General features: G+C 33.6%; 1 protein-coding gene and 1 non-coding gene across 4 annotated transcripts in view; both read left to right on the top strand.

The window, feature by feature from the left end:
• The window catches only part of LOC147070613 (SLIT-ROBO Rho GTPase-activating protein 1-like), a 378,477-nt gene that overhangs the window by 130,116 nt on the left and 225,085 nt on the right, over nt 1–23,276 (top strand). The window lies entirely within an intron of this gene.
• Nucleotides 23,093–23,174, top strand: TRNAL-AAG (transfer RNA leucine (anticodon AAG)). Its single transcript has one exon. It is a non-coding gene; the product is annotated as a tRNA-Leu (tRNA).

The following is a 23,276-nucleotide window of genomic DNA, read 5'->3' as shown; positions in this document are numbered from 1 at the left end:
CTTATTATATATATATATATATTATTATATTATATATTATAGGTATGGCAAATTACACAATATAATAGGTAACTAAATGTATCTAAGACGTTATAACTACAATAGGGAGACGACACAATATTTTAATGTTAACAAATTACACACAAACATGGTATGGGGGGGGGGTTCAAAAAATATTCATAATAATTTTATTTTTTAATGCTGTGGGAAGGAGCGGGGTTAACAAAAACAACAGATGCCACTGATTTCCGCGTTTGCCTCATCTATTGTTTCTTGTCGTTTCAAGCCCGGACCCCCTCTACACTTTTAGGGTACATTCCCCATACTCAGACATTCCGATTTTTTTTGTCTAGCAATTACCTACGAATTATTAAAATTTGTCGAAACATTTTGTTATTGAATTCGAAACAAACGGTCATAATTATTAGGATGTTGTTTCATGTTGTCTTATCTAGCCGCATCAGAACATTCAAGTCAGCATGCGATTCATGAGTGCCACGGGTCTTGATCAGACAGCCAAATCATCCAGGTTACAATCCTTAGCATGTGGTCCTGACGAAGTAATATTCCAGTCACCTAAATAATTCCATTTACACAATAATAATGTTGTGTTGAGTCATCAGAAAAATAACCATGTTCATGGTATCTATTTGGTGATGCTGTTTACCGTGCAGTAGACTAACAATTAGTCGATCATGTAAATTAATTTGTGCATGGCATCATCATCATCATTGATAGTGACTGTGCAAGCTTGAATGGATGGCGGTAATTTTGTAAAATCATCGTATAATTTGTATGCGAACATATTATGGTCGAGAGGGTTCAGAAGAAATTCTTGAGACTCCTTTACTTGAGGTTGTATGGATACTATCCGTGTCTTTATCCAACTGACTTTCTCTTAGGTATGCCTACATACTGCAGTCTGCAATTTAGAAGAGTTCTTTATTTAGGTACGTATTTTTTTCGACTTATACGATGCATAAATGAGAACTCTGCCATTCTGGGCAGTGTTGACCTGTGTCCCCCTGATAACTATCTTAGAAATAGAGAGCATCAGTTGTTTATTCTCCCAAGGTGCAGAACCAAACTGCCACTGATAATGCCAATTGGGAGGGCGATAACTATGTTCAACCAAATTGCTTCGGGTGTTGATATATTCCACCTGCGTGAGGATAAGGTATGTGGACGTTGTTTTATAAATTCTTAAAATAATTTCTGCTTAACTCATCCGGTGTACTTCCTTGCACCGATCTAATTAATATTTTTTTGTATTTACACTTTTCTACTATTTAATAACTTAATACTGATCCGTCTCTTTTTTATGTAATACTGTTTTAATAATATTTCTTTGTTTCTAACTGTCATGCTGTGAACGTCTTAAATTAATAATTTGTAATGTTCACTATATGTAAAAAAAAAAAAAAAAAAAAAATTGAATTACTGACTGATCTGACTGTCAAAAAATGAGTCACTAGATTTACTCATCTCCAAACGTCCGATATAATAAACTCGTATCTGAAATTAAATGGTTCGCTACATTTCAAAATCAGCCAAGTCCACCTTTATGTATTTTTGACTTTTTTGTGAATTGCTGAAGAGCTACTACTTTCTCATATTTATGCATTATCAAAATGTGGAATTTATTAATTTTAAATATTCTATACTCGAAATAATATAAACTTTCACCCTTGTGACTTGTGACTGTGTATTTGAGAAAACAAAAAGCTGTTTTTCTCCTATTCATCTATTATGGACTTGGCTGATTTTGAAATCTAGCGACACAAATGCCGTCTTATTAAGATTTTTCGCTGAAAAAAAAACAGTTTTCCGCCCACGCATTTCGTGACAGCTTGCCAGACAATTTGAGTTATTTTTATTTGTCTTGACAACTCGCGAGACGCCTGTCAAACAATTAAGTAACAGAGAATCCGAGCTAACTTTTAAAAAATGTATTACATACATGACATTAAATTTCGTCGAGAACTTCGCTGGACCATCGAAAGGTGGGAAAGAAAATATTAGTTCATAATAATATGAATTTAAATATGCATACTAAATACCTATTAACGGTACTATACTGGTCTCTTAAAATACATAGATTTAATTCCACATTATTATTAGACGATTAACAGATAAATAACTCTAAAATTTTAGACATCAGATTTTAATATGTAACTATTTTAATTGAATTAATTATACGCAACGTAGCATTCCTTATTGAGCATAAATAATAATTCAAAACGAAATATAAAACTCACACATTTGAATACTCACAGGTCTATAAAAAAAAAACAGTATTGATTGACAGATTTTTTATTTTGATTTTATATCCGTGAGCGACAGGAACCTGGCTTAAAAAAATCCTTGGTTAATTGAAGGCCAACTAGTGCCAACGACTATACCGGCTTTGAATAAAAAAATAAAACATCCTTATACCTATCTTATAACTAGGGATTGAAATACCGGTATTACAAAACCGGTATTACAGTATTTATCAATACCGAAATACCGGTTTTAAAAATTCAAAATACCGGATTTTTCCCAATGCTTACGGGCCGCACAAAATTGTGTTTTTGCTAATTGCTTTTCAAATGAAAATTAACACGTTAATTAAAAAAATAATTAAAAGGGCCCGTAAGCATTGGGTTAAGAAAGCACACTCGTTTATGTTTTTGAAAATGAATTATAAGTTATGTGCTGCTAAAATGCAAATATATTGAGTGAATCCAACAGAGGTGAAAAAATAATAAAACAAATTTCATCAAATATATTTTATATAAGTAATTGTCGCGATGAATTATCATAATATTATTTCGAAAGAGAAAACATCCGTGACAAAAATGTTCAATTATTCTATAATTATTGATGACTGTACGAGCGTTGAATTTAAGAAGCTTTTCCTGCAGCCGGACTTATTTGCACTTGATGAACTTTTGAGAGCTTTAGTTAAAATTATCAATATATTCAAATTATTTGTATAAAATCACTAGTTCTACAATTATTATCAATACATATTTTTAAATTTCAACATAATAAATGTAGGTATGTAGGCTTTTGCTATAAAATAATATTTTAAAAAGATTTTAATAGCTATATTTATTGATAAGCACGTACTTCTGTTTTTTTAATGTTTAATAAATACCGGTAGTAGTACCAGTATTCAATAAGAAATACCGAAAAACCGGTATTTACATTTTCATTCGGTATTGCAACTCCTTCTTATAACTGATTGCTGCATGCATTATGTACTAACACATACGTGCATTTCGATTGGAACTCAACTACTATAATATATTAATATTATACTACGTATGAAAATAATATTAGGTTTTTATTGCTACTGGTTTTCCTTATGTGAATTGTGTCGCTGAGTTTCAAAACCCGCTATAACACTTTTTCATTATGTTAAGAAAATCAATAAAAACTTTTTGAACTAAAAAGGTTTTGGAATGTTTCAGTAGTGTTATAGCGGGTATTGACAGACGCATTGATTTTGTTTCATAAATAACAGTTAATCTTAGCGGATTTTGAGAGGCGATAAAATTTTCATGTAGAGATTTTAATAACGAATCCATCGATATACCTATATATATATCTTAATTATTTCAAAAAAGTGTTATAGCGGGTTTTGAAACTCAGCGACACAATTATTATATTATTATTGTGTTCCATACATCTTTGTAAACTCCTTGTAGTATAGTTAGACAAACCTTGGAGGTATGTCGGCATGTAGAACCTCCGTCTTTCGACTTTCCTCGTTAATGCAAGGGGTAAATTAGCGAGATTAGCCCGTCGTATGCTGGCGGTCCAGAAAATAATTTGCTCGGAATTTCGTTTAGCACGAGAGGCAGTAAATGACCTCCGCAAGGTCACCGGCCGCGGCAGGTGCAACAAACACTAACGCAACCACAATATGCACATTACCATGCATGCATGTGTGAGGCACTACCTCCAATTATTTATGCTCATTTATGTAACACCGCGAGGAGTACGTTTTATTTTTTATGGCCGATGAGAATCTTGTACCAATACAACTTTTGATTGCTGTAGTAAATTTAAACCCTTGAATGTTTAAACTGTTTACAACACTTATTTGAAGGTTTTTCGTTTTCAGTTTTTAAGTTTTTTTTAAGTAGCTTTTAAACGTGAAGGTACAAGATATTAAGACGATCAGTGACGAAGAAATCAGTGAAACGGCAAATAATTTTCAACTATAGGCGCGACGAATTTTTGGACTCGCTGGCATTCGTAGAGAGAACGTCGAGCTGGGAACACGTAAATTTGTTTCGTGATGGCGACGGGGGTACCCGTGGTTTAGACCGTGCCTCAACTGAGGTATAGCCGTAATTGAATTGCATTTCCATAGTAGAATTCAATTTTACAAAATGATAATTGAAATTATATTAAATTCTACATAATGTTTTCCACCGTGTCCATAAACTTGTACGAATGCAGTTTTCCGTATCACACTTCACCGTACAAAATGTTGTATCGGAAATATATGGCCGTACATGAAAGACCCTTTGGGTCGTATAGTACTGACCATAGAGGTATTAAATAAAAAGAGGTGTAAGTAATCGGCTTTCTCATACAACCGAATGAAGCAGGCTAACAATAGCCGACAACTTACGAGATTTAGCGACGCGATAAAAAAAATTCAGGGCATCACGGAGGATTTACTTTGGTCATTATAACGTACCCATATTATATATTGTTAACGTGGAAATTTTGCCGCAACTTGATTACCAGCCCGCCTCACCATACCAGCCTGCTTAACCATACTTTCATATAACCTGCCGCCCCAGGCACTGACATATGTCTAAACTCAATTTGGAGAGCGCTTATGAGCAGGTATTAAAAAAGGCCAATAGTTAAAATTTATCGCAATTAAGCATGGCAATCGTAGCATAGTGGTTATGCACAGGGCATGATAGCCAAGAGACGCGGATTCAATTCCTGCCGGATGTCTTACTTTTTTCAAAAAAGATTTTTTCTATTGGCTATATTTCCTCTTGGTGTTTTCAGAATTATGTATGTTCAATAATTAGAATGGTACATTCTTAAAATCTTGTGAATTATTCGTTGAATAAAAGATATAGTTAAATGAAATTATTTATGTTTTGGTAGAGAAAGGTTGACAACCACTAAATTACATTACGGACAGGCTGCATTATCAAAATCTTCTGTGCTTTATTGTCACTGTATCTAATAGTCGAAGTGCGCGCATTTCGGTCTGGAGATGTCGTTAGTATCGACAAAAAGCGATGACTAACTGGGAAAGCGTATATATAAGGGTGGGAAACAAGGGAAACAAAAGTGTCTGCTAGGGGATGTTTTTTATCAGTACAAAAAAATCGTTCCGACATGTCCGGGGATATGCAATTACGTCGGAGGTTCGATGCCTCCAGAAATAATGGTTGGCGAAGTGCAGCTCGTCAAATCTTTTCGATTACACTATCCGTTTTAGCGAATAACTGTGTTTTATTTTCTATTATTTAAACTATTTACTTGTCATATTTTTATTCAATACCTACATTCTTTACTATAGAAAAAAACAGATTCAAAAAACCACCGAAACATACACAAGTATTAGAAAAAAAATGTTGGACCGAGTTTGACTCGAACTCACTTCTTTCACTTTCCGGGAGAGTATTTTCGCTTATGAGCTATCGATCTATCTATGATTCATGCGAGTTATTTCTTATATTCTACGTTCAATCTGAGGTGCTTCAAATTCCACCAATCGGGAGGCAATCCACTTTATAATCAATTAACGTAAATGACATTGCTAATATAATAGTCAAATTTGATTATCGACGTTCTTGTATTTATGAATAATGTTTTTTTTTTATTATTCAATACTGATTATACATAAGTTTAAGAATGTTAGATTCTGTATGAATAGGATTAGGTAATCCAATCCCGAGCTAAAATTTTTATCCTGGGATTTCGGGATTACAATTTGACGATCCTCGCATAGTTAATATCCTGCTCGATGGTTAATATGAGTGGCGCACCCAGGGGGGGTAAGGGACCCTGGCAACATTCACCTGGCAAGTGAAATAAACACACATCATAAACTAGCTTTAATAGTAAAAAAAAGTCGCATGCGGCGCTGTTATACTTCATTGCCATGAACATTTTCAATTATATAATTGTGCAATATATTTTTTGATTATTATGTGTCGATACTCGACAGCTCCATTATTAAAGTAGATGTATTAAAAATCGCCAATAATTCACTGTATAAGTACCCTTAATTTGAACTAAAACACAATTTAAAAAATGTTAATGTAGTGTTTCACACTGCCTTCAATCTTAGCGGTAGGTAGGGGGCCCGCCAAATATCCTAGCCTGAGGGCCCGTTTTAGGATGTGGGGGACCATGGTGTAGGTATACCGAGTGCAATAGACAAAAGGGCGATAAACGAGAAATTAGGCTGTGAAGAAGAAAAAGAGCCTATGAGACTAATTTACATTCTCCTCCTTGGGCCCCCCAATATTAAATCCTGGGTGCGCCACTGGTTAATATTGATAAAATCGGTCAAAGATGTGTAGTATAATTTAGTTAATACTATTTAAGACATTTATTGTTTATATTGTGTACATTCAATTTTGGGAATATACCTATTGGTTTAATGGAGTAAATAATATCGTATGAATTTTCATCCCCCGCCAGTTTTTAACACCACACTACGTTTTGTACACTAGACTTAGCTGTAGCTCCATCCCCTGATGTCAAATAGTATTTCCATATTGAATTGATATCACCATCTTTCTTGTGAATGTGAAATTTCAATTGTTTATCCATTTTAATGGGCAAAAATATTTTAGTGAAATATCCGCGAAATACGATCTTAGAACTGATTGAAATGAAAAAAAGATTTCAGATTATATAGTAGATATCTAAAGGAGTGATTTTTTGTTGATTCGTTATATTTTCAAAATTCAGATTGTTAATATTTTAAAACGAGAGACAATAAATAGCAATACAAAATAACGCTTTTATTGACAAATGCATTAACTTCCCCAGATGTTATGATCGAGTTTAGATGCTAATGCATTTGACATCCATTAAAATATTATTTATCACCTAAAATGAGCTCTAATTTTTCTATTTAATTTATGTACCTATTCGTCCTTTAAATTCATTTGAATAAACGGATTTTGGATTCCTGATGTTGTTACGATTGCGTAAGGCAGCAAAAATTGGTTATTTATTATCCGTGAGCATCCCGCGATTCCCCATGTACAGGTACATGCACGTCACTGACATAATGATTTTGTACACATTCCAGTTACTTTTGATTAATAAAAACATCAATCCCGAAAGTTTCGGGGTGATGTTTACTAATACCGGGATTCATAGGTATCGAAAATTGTCCGGGAACCAGGGATTAGATTGCTTAATTAGGATTATGTTAGTAATGGCATTTACGTTACTTGCTCATCTGCTTTGTTGCATAAAGAAATTTTTGTTTGCCAGTTCAATAAATGTAAATAGTTTTAAACAAAATATTCAAATGTAGATATTTATCGTTTAACTAAAATAAGTAACCAGATATTCGTGTCGAAAAAACAAAAAACATTCAAATCTAAATGTTCGCTTGCATTATTTTCCAAAAACACCTGGAATGTTCTTTATAATGCCCCTACGTATAAGTTTGTGTATAGATAACAACAATAATTTATATGAGCTCTATTTATGCCCCTCAGGTATTTCTTTTGTGGCGCGAAAGGTATTGGGCACAACAGCTATGCCTATTATATCGGTTGAATTCTTTATTTTGGACGTACAATGTACCATACCTTTCTGCTATTGAAATCAAGTTTGTATGATAGATTTTTTTAAACTTGTGTGTACTAAGCATTTATGTAATATCTAGTATCTACAGCAGGCATGCCCAACTTCAAGTAGGCTGTGACGTGACCATTCTTCAACTTGAACTAAAGTATAATAATTGAATGAGGACCTTAGACTATAAATAATATACTCCTGAGGACAGTGAGGCGTTACAAATTAAACAATGATGCATATATTATGTGTCTATATAAATAATAAATAACTTAAATAAGATGTTTCAAAGAACATTTCTGTAAAATATTGAAAATGTGAGTTAGAATAGTTCTGCATTCAGCTGACAACTGCTTCAACACTCATTTTCCCATTCGTTGTGAAAATTATGAATTTTCGTCTTCTTTTAGGCAGTCATTGTACTCATCAACCTATTACAATATTGTACAACGGACCTTCTGCACGACGCTAAGGAGAAACTACTCTCCAGTTTAAAGCGCGTGGATTCACATATTTTCTTTATCTTACTCCTGCTGCAGGAAGTGAGTTATGCAACACGAATCATGTGATAAGATGAGAAATATGAAAAATCACATTTAATGATATATAGGTAAATCTCAGTTTTTTTAGTGCCTGCCTACGTTTTTATAATTTGTAACACTTATTAAAAATGTCCTATCACTTTTAATTATTCTCGTTTCTACGTAAGTATACAAATAATTAACGTAGTTTGAAAATCGACCTTTATTACAACGCAGTTAGATTCAATTTTCGTCGGTTGTTCATCCATACCTATCCCGGGGCCGATCCATCGGATGCATTGGGTTTTGATAAATCTGACGACGTCAGGCTAATCAAAGCGCTTGTAGAGTTCATAATTATAACGAAGTTGCCAAATTAGGACAAAGATCTCTTACCGGTAGCGGTTCTTCGCATGTGCAGGAGAGTTAGGAGGGGCTAATGTGATTATTGTTACGGTTACTATTGGTAACTGTACTTAAATCAAGTCTATTAGATAGCTTTCTTTCGCTCGGGCCCTACTTATCATTTCTCGTTTCACGTCAGAACTTCGTATCTAACTGTAATCTGGTACGTTTATAGTAGGTAAGTGTAGCTATTGTAGCAACATGATGCGTCAGCTCAGCACCGTTTACTTACATCGAAAATGTTGATTTTTTTTACAATAAATTATTATATAATTTTACAATGGTTTGACTATAATAAAAATCCAACGACAACAATAAACCATCGACAATATCTACGTAGTTTCAAGCTCAACAATTTTTGATCAACTTTATAATATTATTTTCTATACTATTTGCACTCACCTTTCGTGATTAATGTCATTTTCACTTTATATACGCATGCTTTTTTTATTCTAAAAGGGTCGTTTTGAAATTAATTATTTACCACTTTTATTGTACGTTCACTAATTAGAATATAATGCATTGTGTTTTATAATAGCTATACCTTTCTTGTATTATATATTTTCAATTTTGTTGCTTTGTCCCATAATTTAACCACATGTCCACAACTCACAAGAGATGATCACTTTATTTGATTAAACTGCTTATGTGACCGTGCCAATTAGTTTTGTAGAATTATTTAAAAAATGGGGTTGTTCATATTATATAACGTCACGTCAGAAAGGGGTGTCTGATATTATGTGTTTAAATACAACTATGGGGTTAATGGGGGTGGGGAGGTGTGACGTCACAAAACCATCGAAATATAAACTCCAGGGAACTCTGGGAACTGAAATACCTAACGGGTAAGGAGAAGCAAGCAACAACTGCTCTCGGTTTATGCATTCACGCTCATTTAATATTGGTGTATTGCACACACTATTGCACGTCTATAATGCGTGGTTCATTTTCGTAGGACACTAACACATTCAAAACCTTGCGTTAAAATGTACTGTACCTATTGGTATATAACCTATCGGAATTGATATCTCTGAACTCTGAAATCGACAAATTTCAACAAATTTCTTTTTTAACGATTGTGAGGGGGGTTAAATTTTTGTGAGATGTAATGTATACATAGGGCTTAGAGAAAGATTTTATCACGATGGGGGACAGTGTGTCATTTATGGACGACCCCTAAGGAACTATTTTTTTTTGATTTATTGAGAACATATTATATTATTTTGAATTTAATTTTAAGAAATGGTCACATAATATTGTTGTTAATCTTTTAAATAAGTATATTTTATTTTTAAATGTCTTGAGAAATTGCTTAATGTATACCTTGTAATTTTATTATATCCAATTTCGAATTACACACGTCATATTATTAAATTTAAATTTATACCATAATTATTGTCAATAAAATGTTATTATCAGGGTAGGTACTATAGTATTAAAGTAAGTGTGAGTAGAAAAAAAGTTCAACCAGGGTGTAATCGGAAACGTATAACCGATTTTGACACCCTTACTATATTGTGATGATTTTTTTTTACGTTGATACACTATTTACATTACAGTTTTATGTTTCCGAAATGCGTTGCGTGATGAATACAATTATCTCACCTGGGACAGAGAGAAAAAAACATAACCGTATGGTGTTGTCGCTTTTTTTTCAAAATGATAATACGCGAATCCATTTTGAAATACATGTTGAAACAGCGATACTGAAAACTTTAAAATGTGAAAGGGACGAATGGATATATTCGTACGGCGACATCCCCCTCTGTCAGACCGGAAGCTCCCGACCGTGACCGAACGCGAGTTTGCTTCCCGCGGCTATTCTGGGCATGCGCAGTCGCAACAGACAATCTCGCGCGTTGTGTTCTCTCGAGGAAAATTCATGACAATCGGTTTTTCCGTGATATTTATACACTTTTTTTTTGTAAACACACGACAAACTTACGTAAAATCTTCGTAATAATTGTGTGAATACTGTTACAAAAACATTTATTTAGTGAATTTATTGATAAATGGATTATGGACCGTTTTAAATTTTAGTGAGAAGTGAAGAAACTTATTTTGATAATATTAAACTACTGCATCAACACAATGAAAACATTTCGTATGTCATTCGTTGTTTAGTCGATAAAGTTAAAATTACTCATTAATTATATTTATTTTTTATTCATTATTGAATGTGCACGATACGTTATGCAGGATGCATTTATTGTAAACAAAGATTAAAAAAACTCAGTTATATGATAGATATCTACTAGAATACATAGAAAAGATATTGACTGGGTGGGATTCGAACCCGGACAGTGAATGTGTGCATACATTTTTGTAGTATGTAGGTACCTATATTTCAGAGTTTCTCAAAATTTAATATTTTAAAATCACTTTGTTATAATTGTAATAAAACACATTAAATTATATGGTAATACGTACTCGTTTCACAATATCATCTAATAACGATCAGTGGGTCTATTCCTATTCAGTAAACAAGGCGGCCATCGACGGTAGTTTATCATATTTATGTATATTTTGGGAAGTCCAATTTTTGGACACTAAAATAACAAAATGTTTTATAACTGGACAAATTTAATATAAGATGTACCTATGTTAGAAAACATACAAAGGTACCACTGACTTATAGACTCAGTACAAATTTATAAGGCGGTTTTGTGTAGCTTTTTGTTCTCAAAAATAATAGTTTATTATATACAATAAAATTTAATTAAAATAACTGATACTACTGACTATTTATATCGGCCAATGGGTAGCCATATAAAGCAAATTCTATCGGTAACAAATATTATGTTGGTGTTAATGACCGTCTTAAATATTAAATTCACCTCTGCCAGTATGTATACATACATTCTTAAAAATCTTGTGCATTATTCGTTGAATAAAAAAAAAAACAGTTTATTAAAAACTAATACTTGCCAGCATTAACAAATATTATTTTGCCTTTCCTGTAAAATTGGTAATATATACTGTACTAACCATCATAGTACCTAAGTTTAAGTCTCGTATACGGATGTGTTTTGTTGTATTTTAATTGATACATTATCTCTCCACCGAAAATTTACAATTAGCACCATTAAAGCGAATATCTAGATAGTGTAGGTTGCAAATTTATATTTTAAATAAATAATGTATAAATTTCTTATCTGATAATAATACACACTTAGATATTATACGTCGGCAAAAATATTATTCTTATCATGTGTGATAACTTGATAATATCTGTTTACTTAAATGCATTCATTATTACTGACTGGTGTGAAATACTTACCTACCGCAATTCTGAAATATAGGTAATATATCATTTTATTGTCTTCATCTGTACTTAGCAAATTTTCATTGTTTTTATTGTAGTATACTTTAGTCGCGTTCGATCTTATATTATTTGTTCTTTAGATAGTGACGTATCGTGAGGGTAGGCTGGTCATGCGTTTCATAGAGGCGTCACACTATAAAGGACGGCGAATGAAGGGACGAATACAAATACATATTACGACTTTTGAGACTTTGTATGATGGCGTCGCAACATCTTAGTTGAAAAAAAATAATCGAAGCATAAGAAATCTTGACAACATAATACACAGTATGACACAGGAAATTTGTTATGTTCATTATATGTAAAATAAATAAATTTGATTTGATTTGATTATAAGGTAGGTACACATCAGGTTTCCGGGAGCTTTCTACAGTATAAATAAAGCTTTTTCAAAAAAAGAGCTTTTTCAAATCCGTCTTACACAATATTCTGTGTAATAAAGTGCAGTCTCTCGCGAAGCTGTTTGTTTTTTCTATTCAGTTCAATTCAGGTCAAGTATTTTAAAATCAACAAAATTAAGAGTGTGATACAAAATATAACATGAGCTTTTTATATAATTTAAGCTGTTTTCTTTAAAAAAAAAATATTTAAATTTTCACCCGAGCTTAAAAAACGTACTTAGTTATAAAAGCTACGATTTTTTTTTTTTGTAAAACCAAAACAAATATTGCGTTTCTCACTTCCTGTTGAATTATTTCAACTAATTAGTTATTAATACACAAAGAGTTCATACATCATCAAAATCAGCCAGAATTAATCGACTGCTGCATGAAGGCATCTTCAAGCTGATACCAATCCTCTCGGTTCTGTGCATTGTGTTGTCACGTATATTAGTCATTCTACAGTGGCTACCATGCGTACGGCAGATTCGCAGTTGTATTGATATTGTTGGCTAGCGTTGAAACATGCATTGTAGCAAATAATATCAATACACCTGCGAATCCCCATGGAACCTAATCATTCTAATATATTTCCGCAGAATTTAACTATATATTCGACCCAGTGGCCTCCTTGTCTAACCTTTCTAGCTCGATAATAAGAATGTGAGTTAGGTACTACTTATTGAAAAATTCAAAATTAAACATAAATACCTACAAAATTCCATATTTAGTTGCATACAATGCGCAATGAAAATTCATCAACATTTTTAAAAGGCAGATTTTTAAAATTATAAATGACTGGAATAATGAAGTAGTATTAAATTCCAGGGATTATTATTTTACAACGTTTTTATTAGCTCGTATTCTTGTTTGTCCGGTGGTTGTTTGTCCAGTACACATCTTGCAATCGATTTTTAACTAACTTCCCGACTAGCTAGACATTTGAAACTTTTAGAATATATCAGAACACGATGCCAATGCATTCATTTTATACTTTTACCGATCTTTAAGCAGACTTGACTTCATTTTCAGTTAATTCTGTTGTACAATGTAAACCTAACATATTTTTTACGAATAATAGTTGTCAGCCATTCCCCCTCCCGTCCTAGCACTGGATCAAATACGCATTGAAAAAAAATGGTGAATACCAAGTATTTTACCCATAACTTATTATCATGTATTATTACCACCTAGGAAACGTTAAATCCCTTGAAAAGATTAAAAATATACTTACTATATACGTTTTTTCAAGGGTAATAAGTATGTAATCTTCTTCTTCTTCTTTCACCCTGTCACGTCCCAACATTGGGGCATAGGGCAAGCACAAGTTGGCGCCACTTCCCTCGGTCCATCGCCAACTCCTGTGCCTCCCGCCATGTCAGACCTGCAGCACGTAGGTCGCTTTTGTAGCATCGCTTGAGGCTGTGCCACAAGGGTACGAAGTGCCGCACTCTTTGGCGGCATCCGGAATACATGTCCCAGCCACGTGAATCGTCTCTTCGTGATAACTTCAATCACCGAAGGCTGTTGTGTCTGCTCACGAACTCGGATATTTGTAACGCGGTCGTACCAATGTACCAACGCGGTCGTACCGTCGGATTGCTGATGTCCAAGGAAGCTTGCAAGTGCCTCACCAGCTGGGAACCTATCTCCGAACGTCAAGTATGTAATAATATATATTATATACCTTCTCGATATTATTAGGGTAGGGTAGGTATGAACATTAACTGGTGGATCTTTCAATATAAACACTGACTTATGGTTTACCAGTACCTTTAATATTTTCATGATTCATTGTCTTCATTGTTATACGAACCCTTGCTTCACACAATACAACATCATTTTTTTTTGTGTATCGCTCGCCGTGCATCAGATAAACAAAGAAATACTCTTAAATAAAAACATTTAAAATAAATAATATAAAGCCCATTACAGGCGAAAGAAAATCTTTGATTATTTATTTAGTAGAACGCCGCGCCAATGCCGGAAGTTGTCAAATAATGGGGGCTGGAATAAAACCGGCAGGCTTCGAGCGCAGGCGCGGGGATGCTGTAAGCTTTCCCGCTTCCGCGATACAACCTCTCACTCGCACTTTGCCACTGGTGTGATTGGAGGTAGACACAGAAGGCAAATCGGAAGGCTTGCCGTGTATGCAACATTCCACAAAGAGGCTGTTAATAATAATCATTAGCTGAATGCAGAACTATTCTAACTCACATTTGATATAATTTACAAGATAGCTCTTTAAAACAATATATTTCAATTATTTATTGTTTGTATAGATAAATGTTATCATATTTTAGTAAGATTATTGATGAAAAAAATGATGTATTATTTTGTCTATATAAATAAATAATAACTAACTTAATTAGGCTATTTCAAATAATGCTTCTGTAAAATAATTCATAGTATCGGCATTCAGCTGACAATTTTATTTCGTTTGATACCGGTACTTTAAATATTACACCTGACAATTTAGTGTGGCCAACTTAGTGTTTATATTTCTATTATATTATATTCAGCGGTGGCTCGACAACTTTCTAGGTGGTGGGGTTTAGTCATTAATTATCAAATATATGTACAAGTATGTACCTACCTACATTTTCATATTAGTATAGGTACATTATGTATGAAGCTACTTATAATAATATGATTTTATTAATGAGGAAATGAGTAATTTTTCAGAATAAATAATATGATTATCTGAGTCGTTACTTACAAATTTACAAATCTAAAAATCGTGCTTAAAAATATAAACCTAATTAATAATAATAATTATTATAGATTTACCATCATCAGTTTTGAACAACAATATACAACGAGCGTCTTTACTCACCAATGGGGTCATTCTATTAGGTCCCTAGTATGCGTATAATAACGCTAATGCATTCACATACTTTGTAGAAAGAGATTTGTACCCCAACAACGGGATGGGACTGAGTGACCCCGATCATCAAAAAATAGACGCCGAGCATCCTTAATTTGTACATATGTGTCATCGTGAAATATTGCGTATTTAATTTAATAAATTATTTTAATACGGCATAATCATAAGTATATTATTACATAATTTACAATTATTGCTTTATTTATTTGTATAATAATAATAAATATCTCTCTAAAATTGCGACGGGTTTAGATAGATGAAATAAATTAAATATTTCATTTAATCATTTAATTAAGTAGGTATATTATGACAATGATAAAAATGTCGGACGTTTTTTACGCATTCTCCACATGATAACGATGTGGGTATGGTCCCTATGAACCCTTAAGGTAGAGCCGCCCCTGATTATATTATTTTTATAAGGTTACCAACTTGCAAAACACGCGTCTAACATATGGCTTTAATCTAGCATTCTTTGAAACCACAGTCAGCTTAAAATAAATCATAAAACAAGCTGGAATATTACAACAAAATTGCAAAGAAATGAACATGCTGGTTTTCAGTACTTTATAATACGATACCTCAATACGATTATAATACGATGCCTCAATTACATTGAGCTACTTTACGAGCTGTTTGTTGGCGAATTTAAAAGCGGGTGATTCAGCTACTGCGATTTGATGATGACACACGAAACTTTCCATTCGCTGAGATGCCACAAGCCAGCGACTATTTTGACAGAACGTAGTTCGTTTTTTTACTGGGAGGTTGCTACTACGCTCTACTGCGCAGACGCAGTAGGCCCACACGCCGGCGTGTAGAGTGTAAAGATGACCGGCTTTCAACTTTTCTCGGTAGTGTGTTTACAATCTGCTTGTTAGCTTATTCGATGATGACACTGGGCGACTTTACAGGCAGATTGTAAATTCGCCAATAAACAGCTCGTAAAGTAGCCTAATGTAATTGACGCTTAAGTCACTCAATCAGTATTTTTAATATTTTCGTGATGAGCTGTTGGCTATATTACAACCTATATAAATCTTATTACTTGCGTCCTTCTCGGCAAAACTTTCCAATAGTAAGTATACGTTTTTCGGTTTTTATCTCCAGCCATTCAATCAGTCCCAACAGAACGTCTGCGAGAGGTGGTCTCGCTCTCGTGCGCTCGAATCGTAAAATACATTATTTTCAACATCAATTTAATCATTTATTTATACTGTGTCAGAACCCCAGTTGTATTTCTCCGGTCAATCATTACATTGAATATTCTAATCGCGGCGTTTTCTCTTACAAAAACACATTCGGGGGACGTTAAAAAGGGGTGACTTCCCAGCGGAGGGTGTGTATGTCTGGAGATTACAGCACGAGATCCAGATTGATATGGGTTGCTCCCTTTACCCACTCACATCTATTGTATAATATGTGTAAAAACAACCCTTACGTTCGTCTTAAAATCGATCAGAATTTAATTTTATTGTATTTAATTCAAATTCTTTGTCATAATATTATGGAAATTTATTTTCTAAAACCGTCGTCAATGACAAAAGATTTTTGATGGCAGTACGTGATGTTGATAGGGAACTAAAAATAGATTCGGTTCCCGAAAATATTTCTCCATAAATTCCTCCGTATACATTATCAAGAATAGAACACTGACATGAATTTATGTTTTTGTATCAAGAATAAAAGTCATCTCTTATTAGATTTCTGTCAGAAGCTTTATTTTTACGACGTGCTTTTTTAGTACTACTTCGATTTTCACCTCTCAACTTCCTGAAAATATTATTTTTCTATTATTTTGCTTACGACATCTTAAAATCCTTATACAGTTGTGTATCTTTTTTAATTCTTTATTCCAACTATTTTTGGGACATTAGTACAAATTAAAATGCCATGGTCATAAAATTAATGTTTTGTTTGTAATTACGCGGAATATCAATTACTATTTTTATAATACGCTGTTTCGTGCCTTAATGCATTTATTAACATTTGTGATAATATCTATGTAATAGCTTTTTATTTTGTAGTCGCATTCAACCCCTAACCAAGCCGATTAAAATGTCGATAATTTTCTTTTTACAATTCATTTCACAACCACAGTGTACCTACAACACAGACTGTGTTTAATATTAGAATGACGTGTCTTATTATAGCATGTATTTCTATTTTAATTTAAAACATCTGAATATAAAACGATGATGTAGATACAAAAAATGTACAGATGTATAATACTAGATATTTTATATGTTAAATCCAAGTTGAAACAGTGGAAACATATTACTATTAATAATTATAGTTATTTTGCAATTAGTGACCTCTTGATAAGCGATCGCGTAAACTAATTAAGTAGGTATAATTATATTAAAAAAAAGTCTTTTATAGATCCAGTAAAATAGGTATTACTTTATTGTAAAGTGATATTGGTCTTAGAAAAGAGTAATAATTAAAAATAATAATTGCAATTAAGATAACGAAAAACAGTTTAACGTTAATTCCACTCATTATAAAATTGTGAAAAAAAAATCAGTGACAAAATAATTGATTTCGAAGTGAAACCAGATAATAAATAATACAGACTGGTATATTCCTACATAGTTTCTTGTGAACGTGAATATACGTCGTGGACAAGTCTTACTTGGGCCACTAAAGAAACCAAGTGCTGTTTTGATGAGAGTGCTGTTTGTCATGGGCGTGAGGCAGTAAACCCTCGACATGTTCCAGTGCATCATCCAGCCTCGCAATGGCTGGATCCACGCCCCGAGTCCTGACATGAAAGATGTCTTCCCAGGTATAAAATTAATATATTACAGTTACTTTGTTTTGTTCACTTTCTGAATACGTGCCGTTTTTCGTGGACTCTTCACATCTTCATCAATTCTTCGCAGACGATTCGATTGAAAAATTCTTCCCAACATGAAGGATAACATGATATAACGGTTGTAAGTATTATATCAGACATGGTTTTGTCCTGAATCTGGAATCGTTTTGCAGAATTGAATGAATTACCTATAGTCCTTTAAAAATAATGTATGCAATTTACAATGGTGTTCAGAACATTCTTCGCCCACAATTCGTCGTCAAACATTCTTACCTTGCTATCAGATTCTTTGCCGCATATATTAAAAAAAAATGTTTACAAAATTTACATTTGTATTGGCATTTTTGCGGATTGTTTTTTTTAGACATTGTAAGTATCATTTTAAAACACGTATAAATTCAGATAACTATACGAAATAATCCGTAAAAAAGTCAATACAAATGTAAACAATCACATTTGTTTCAAAAAGTATTTTTTGCAACATAATATGCGGCGAAGAATTTTCCAAAGTCCAAAGAAAAAATTGTACCTAGTGTAAAAGTTTTTGACAAAGAATAATAATAATTAAGGCGAAGAATGTTCCGGACAGTCTCCTACTGCATGTAGGTACCTAATTCATAAAATCTTCGATCATAATTCATTCTAATAAGATTCCAGATTCAGAACAAAAAAAAAAATCTTATATGAGTATAATAATAACTTACTATTCTACGAAGTTTTTACTACCTAGTCATGCCATCCCTTTGTTTTTTTTTGTTTTATTATGATTCACAGGTAGATAGATATATACGTTTTTTTGCTTTTTCTTCTATTAATAGCTTTGTTCCCGAATAAAAAGATCTCCCAAAAAATAAACAATATAATATAAAATTCGTTTAGGCCCGTTTCAGACGGGACACTGGTGTCGCGCTCGATATACTGTAGAAGGCCTTTGTATTCGAATAAAGGGGCCTTTGTATTATGTTTATGAACGCCCCAGAGCTAATGAGTCAACGCATAATTTCGCGTTATAAATTAGAACATAAAACTGGCTGCGGTAATAAAAACAAGTGTGTCGGCGGCTTGAGAATGTAGCGCCCAACGGAAAAGTGTACCGGACACGCTTTGACTCATTAGCTCGGGGCGTTCATAAACATAATACAAAGGCCGCTTTATTCGAATACAAAGGCAACCTTACCCCCGTTTCAGCGGGACACCGGTGTCGCGCTCGTTTATAATAAGGAGGCCTTTGTATTCGAATGAAGGGGCATTTGTATTATGTTTATGAACGCCCAGAGCTAATGAGTCAACGCATAATTTCGCGATATAAATTAGAACATAAAACTGGCTGCGGTCATAAAAAACATGTGTATCGGCTGCTTGAGAATGTAGCGCCCGACGGAAAAGTGTACCGGACACGCTTTGACTCATTAGCTCGGGGCGTTCATAAACATAATACAAAGGCCTCCTTAATATATACGAGCGCGACACTGGTGTCCCGTCTGAAACCAGCCTTACTCAACATTTCCCGGAGAATGTTATCTTCTTCCTGAATTATTATTAATTAGTCTATAGAGATTACTTCTGTTTTATTACAACGCTTGTGTCACTTTAAGATCATTAATCACCAAGATAAACAAAAGGAAATGTGTATCGTTCGTTCATAAATATTGTTAAATATTTAAATCTCTACTTTATCATATTTTGCTGTCATTTCTACATTTCCCTTTATTTACCATTTTCATTATTCTATAGTGCAGTGTTACACAACCGCCGGCCCGTGAATCGGTGCCGGTCCGCATACATTTTCTGCCCGTCAAAAAAAATGTCGCCCATTTTAAAAAGAAGAAAAACATCCATCTCTAAGTTACAGTGCCATCCAATTATTTGACTATCTCTTTGTATGACAAGACTTTTTCGCCCATGTCAGTAATATAAACAAAACAGAGATACCGAATGGATGTCAATGCAGCGCTTCCTCTCCGAAACAACGCCGAAGCCACGGTTATGATCATGGCCCCCACATCCTGAAGCGGGCCCCCAGGCTAGGATCTTTGGCAGGCTCCCCTACCTATCGCTATGGTGTACGCGGTAAAATTAATGTGTATGTTTAGTGTTTTATTATACCTATATTATACACCCATTTGAATTATGGAGATGTCAATTATAAAAAATTAAAATTATGTCGTACACACATAATTGTAATAATAATAATATTGAAGGACAATAGCGCCGCAGGCGACTTTTTTGCCATTAAAGTAAATTTGTCGTGTGTGTTTATCTCACTTATCAGGTCGATTCGCCTCGCCGGGCCCCCAGGCTAGAGCCCTGTCAGCCCCCTCCTTGTGGGGGCCATAGTTATGGTTAGTCTCAATTATTTATTATTATTAACTCATCAGCTGAATGCACAACTATTCTAAGCGATAGTGCCCATAGAACGCGTCGAGCGGGCAAAGTCGGCGAATGAAGCGTTTATTCATAACCATAATCACTCGTCTCTTGCCGCGCATTACCCTTCACCTATGTAATAAGCGGCCCAAGCAGCATAAAATAATTATTACTACAGCGTCTCTCATAACAAAGCAATAAAAATATTATATTATTTCGGGGCTTGTAATTAATATTTACGACGACATTATTCAACCACGACACGGAATAAAATTAAACAATGACTTCTCTGTTATTAAATAATGACTTCTCGCCCGTCGAACGACGACGCTCCGAGCAGCGTGATTTTGGTAGCCGTGTTCAATGAATGGACTCCATTGTATTTTTTTTCATTCGTATCGCCGAGAAGCCAAAAACGATGATTCATGCGGCGGGCGGGGCACAAGGCATCGTCAAGTCCAGTGTGCGCTGGCGTATTTGATTACGTTGTATTTTAATCAACGTAACTCAAATGTAAGTTAGAATAGTTCTGCATTCAGCTGACTTAAAATTCGAAGACGTAGCAGCTATTTAAAAATATATGTAAATATTGCTTACTCAAAATAAATTCCATAAAATCAATTATCAATACTTACTTACCTACTGATCGGTTTATGATTATTTCAATTAGGTACCTACCTCACAATATAATTTATATGATGTTTTTTTGTATTCGAAATCAGACTGCTATGTATGTTATACTTTATAATATATGACTTAACAAGTTTTTGTTTGTGTGTTTCTGATATTTTCACCGGTCTGCAAGTATTAAAAATGTTGGGGAACACTGATCTAGTGCCTACCGTTAAAATTCAATACGGTACTGCTCTCTGTTGGAGCAAATGTGGTGTGGTGTGGGATTTGTTATTTAGTAGTGAATTTAATAATTATTATATAAAAGTGCAATATTATTATTAAATAACGACCCAGAACTTTCATTCAAGCTATCAAACATCGAAATAGGCTCGGCGGTTTTCGCGTAATTTAAACAATACTGAATAATATTATAATATATTTACAACGGTTAGAAAAATGAGATGTGACTTTAAAATAAGCTTTTGAAGCATGTTAATAAACTATTGACTATTTACAAATCTCTTTCTTCCATTTTAGTGGCAAATTTTGTCCTTCACTTAATTTATTTGTGAATTTAGGAACATTAAAGATTTCAAATACTTAGTTGTTTATTGTATCCACAAGTTTACTTTGTTTATTGTATTGACAAAGTTAGTTTAATCGCTTACGTATTAGGCATTTATATTAAAGATGTCAACAACACTCGCAGCTTGGTAATTCATTAGGCTTATGTCCAAACTTTGACATGAACGAAGAGAGAACACGTATTCGTTTACACGGGCCAGATGATGGTTGTATTATGTAGTCACTAGTCGTAGAGGTTCAACAACTATTATTAGTATGTATGTTACGCCGAATGTGCGAAATTGACTATTATATGAAATGGGCAACATTTTTTACTAATTCATGTTATAGTCAAGCCCGTTGTTTTATTCATGAAATAGGTAAATTATCTGCCGAGTGCGTGAATTCGCCAGGGTATGGAAATCTTAAACTGTCAACATGACAGTAGAAAAAGTAAATTTAATACTGATGGTTTTATTAGTTATAATTGGAGATAATATAATATTATTATTAGGTTAGGTTAGGTTTTGTTTTGTAATTCTGAATTCAACTGAATGTCCATTTTGAGGTTAGCTAACAAGTGTCAACAAACAATCGACCATTGCACGATTGATACCGAAGCGCGAATCAAATCGCGAAAATACCTTTTAATAAAATTCTTCCGTTATCATATTATAGTTCTAGATTTTTTTTGGGCATAGTAAATGGATATGAACGTCATTGTAGTTATTGATTGGTATATTTTTATATAATCAATGACATTTGACAAATTTGGTTAGTTTAATTAGTTGCAAAAAACACCACCGTAGCGCTACTATCTAATTTGCTCAATGCATGAACTAGGCAGAAAAATTACTGCCGAATTCACGCACTTGGCAGATATTTTGCCCATTTCATGTAATAGTCAATTTCGCACATTCGGCGTAACATGTATACATAGTGCCTAGCAAGCACAAAATGATGTGAAGAAAATATTTTTGTAAACAAACGATAAACTAATAAGACACAAAATTCGCATCGGAAATTATAATCAGCTGTTTATTTATAACTATATTTTATTACCCTCTCATAATCATAGCATAAGAGCTCACAATACAAACATCCATCATTAAGTACACATTTTATTTTTTTATAAATGGCATGCAAAATTCATCAAGCGACAAAAATCAATTTCAGACCTCTAAATCACTAGCACAGTGAGCTACCTCTACTTTAAAGTAGTCGGTATCATAGGGCCACGACTCAAGAAATAGCTAAATACCAAATGCATTTAAATTTTATATTCTTTGCGTCACGTTAAAATCCTGTGGCAACGATTCTCTCGAGCGTACTACGTCTATTTACGTATCCCGTGTTATCTTATAATAAAAATTGTAGTCTGTTGACTTGTTGGTTATTTTTGTGTAAATTTCCAACGGTAGCGTGGCCGAGCGGTCTAAGGCGCTGGTTTAAGGCACCAGTCTCTTCGGAGGCGTGGGTTCGAATCCCACCGCTATCATATTTTTTTATAATTAAATTATTTAATTAAATCTATTTTAACCATTAATTAATTGTCACAATTAGATATTATCTTGACTTTGCATAATTGAATATTCGTTAT

Source organism: Rhyacophila brunnea, unplaced genomic scaffold (assembly GCF_057557595.1).
Source record: "Rhyacophila brunnea isolate RB1 unplaced genomic scaffold, BYU_Rbru_1.0 scaffold_21, whole genome shotgun sequence".
Lineage (NCBI taxonomy): Eukaryota > Metazoa > Arthropoda > Insecta > Trichoptera > Rhyacophilidae > Rhyacophila > Rhyacophila brunnea.
The sequence above is the reverse complement of the archived record's forward strand: the minus strand, read 5'-3'. Positions and strand labels throughout refer to the sequence as shown.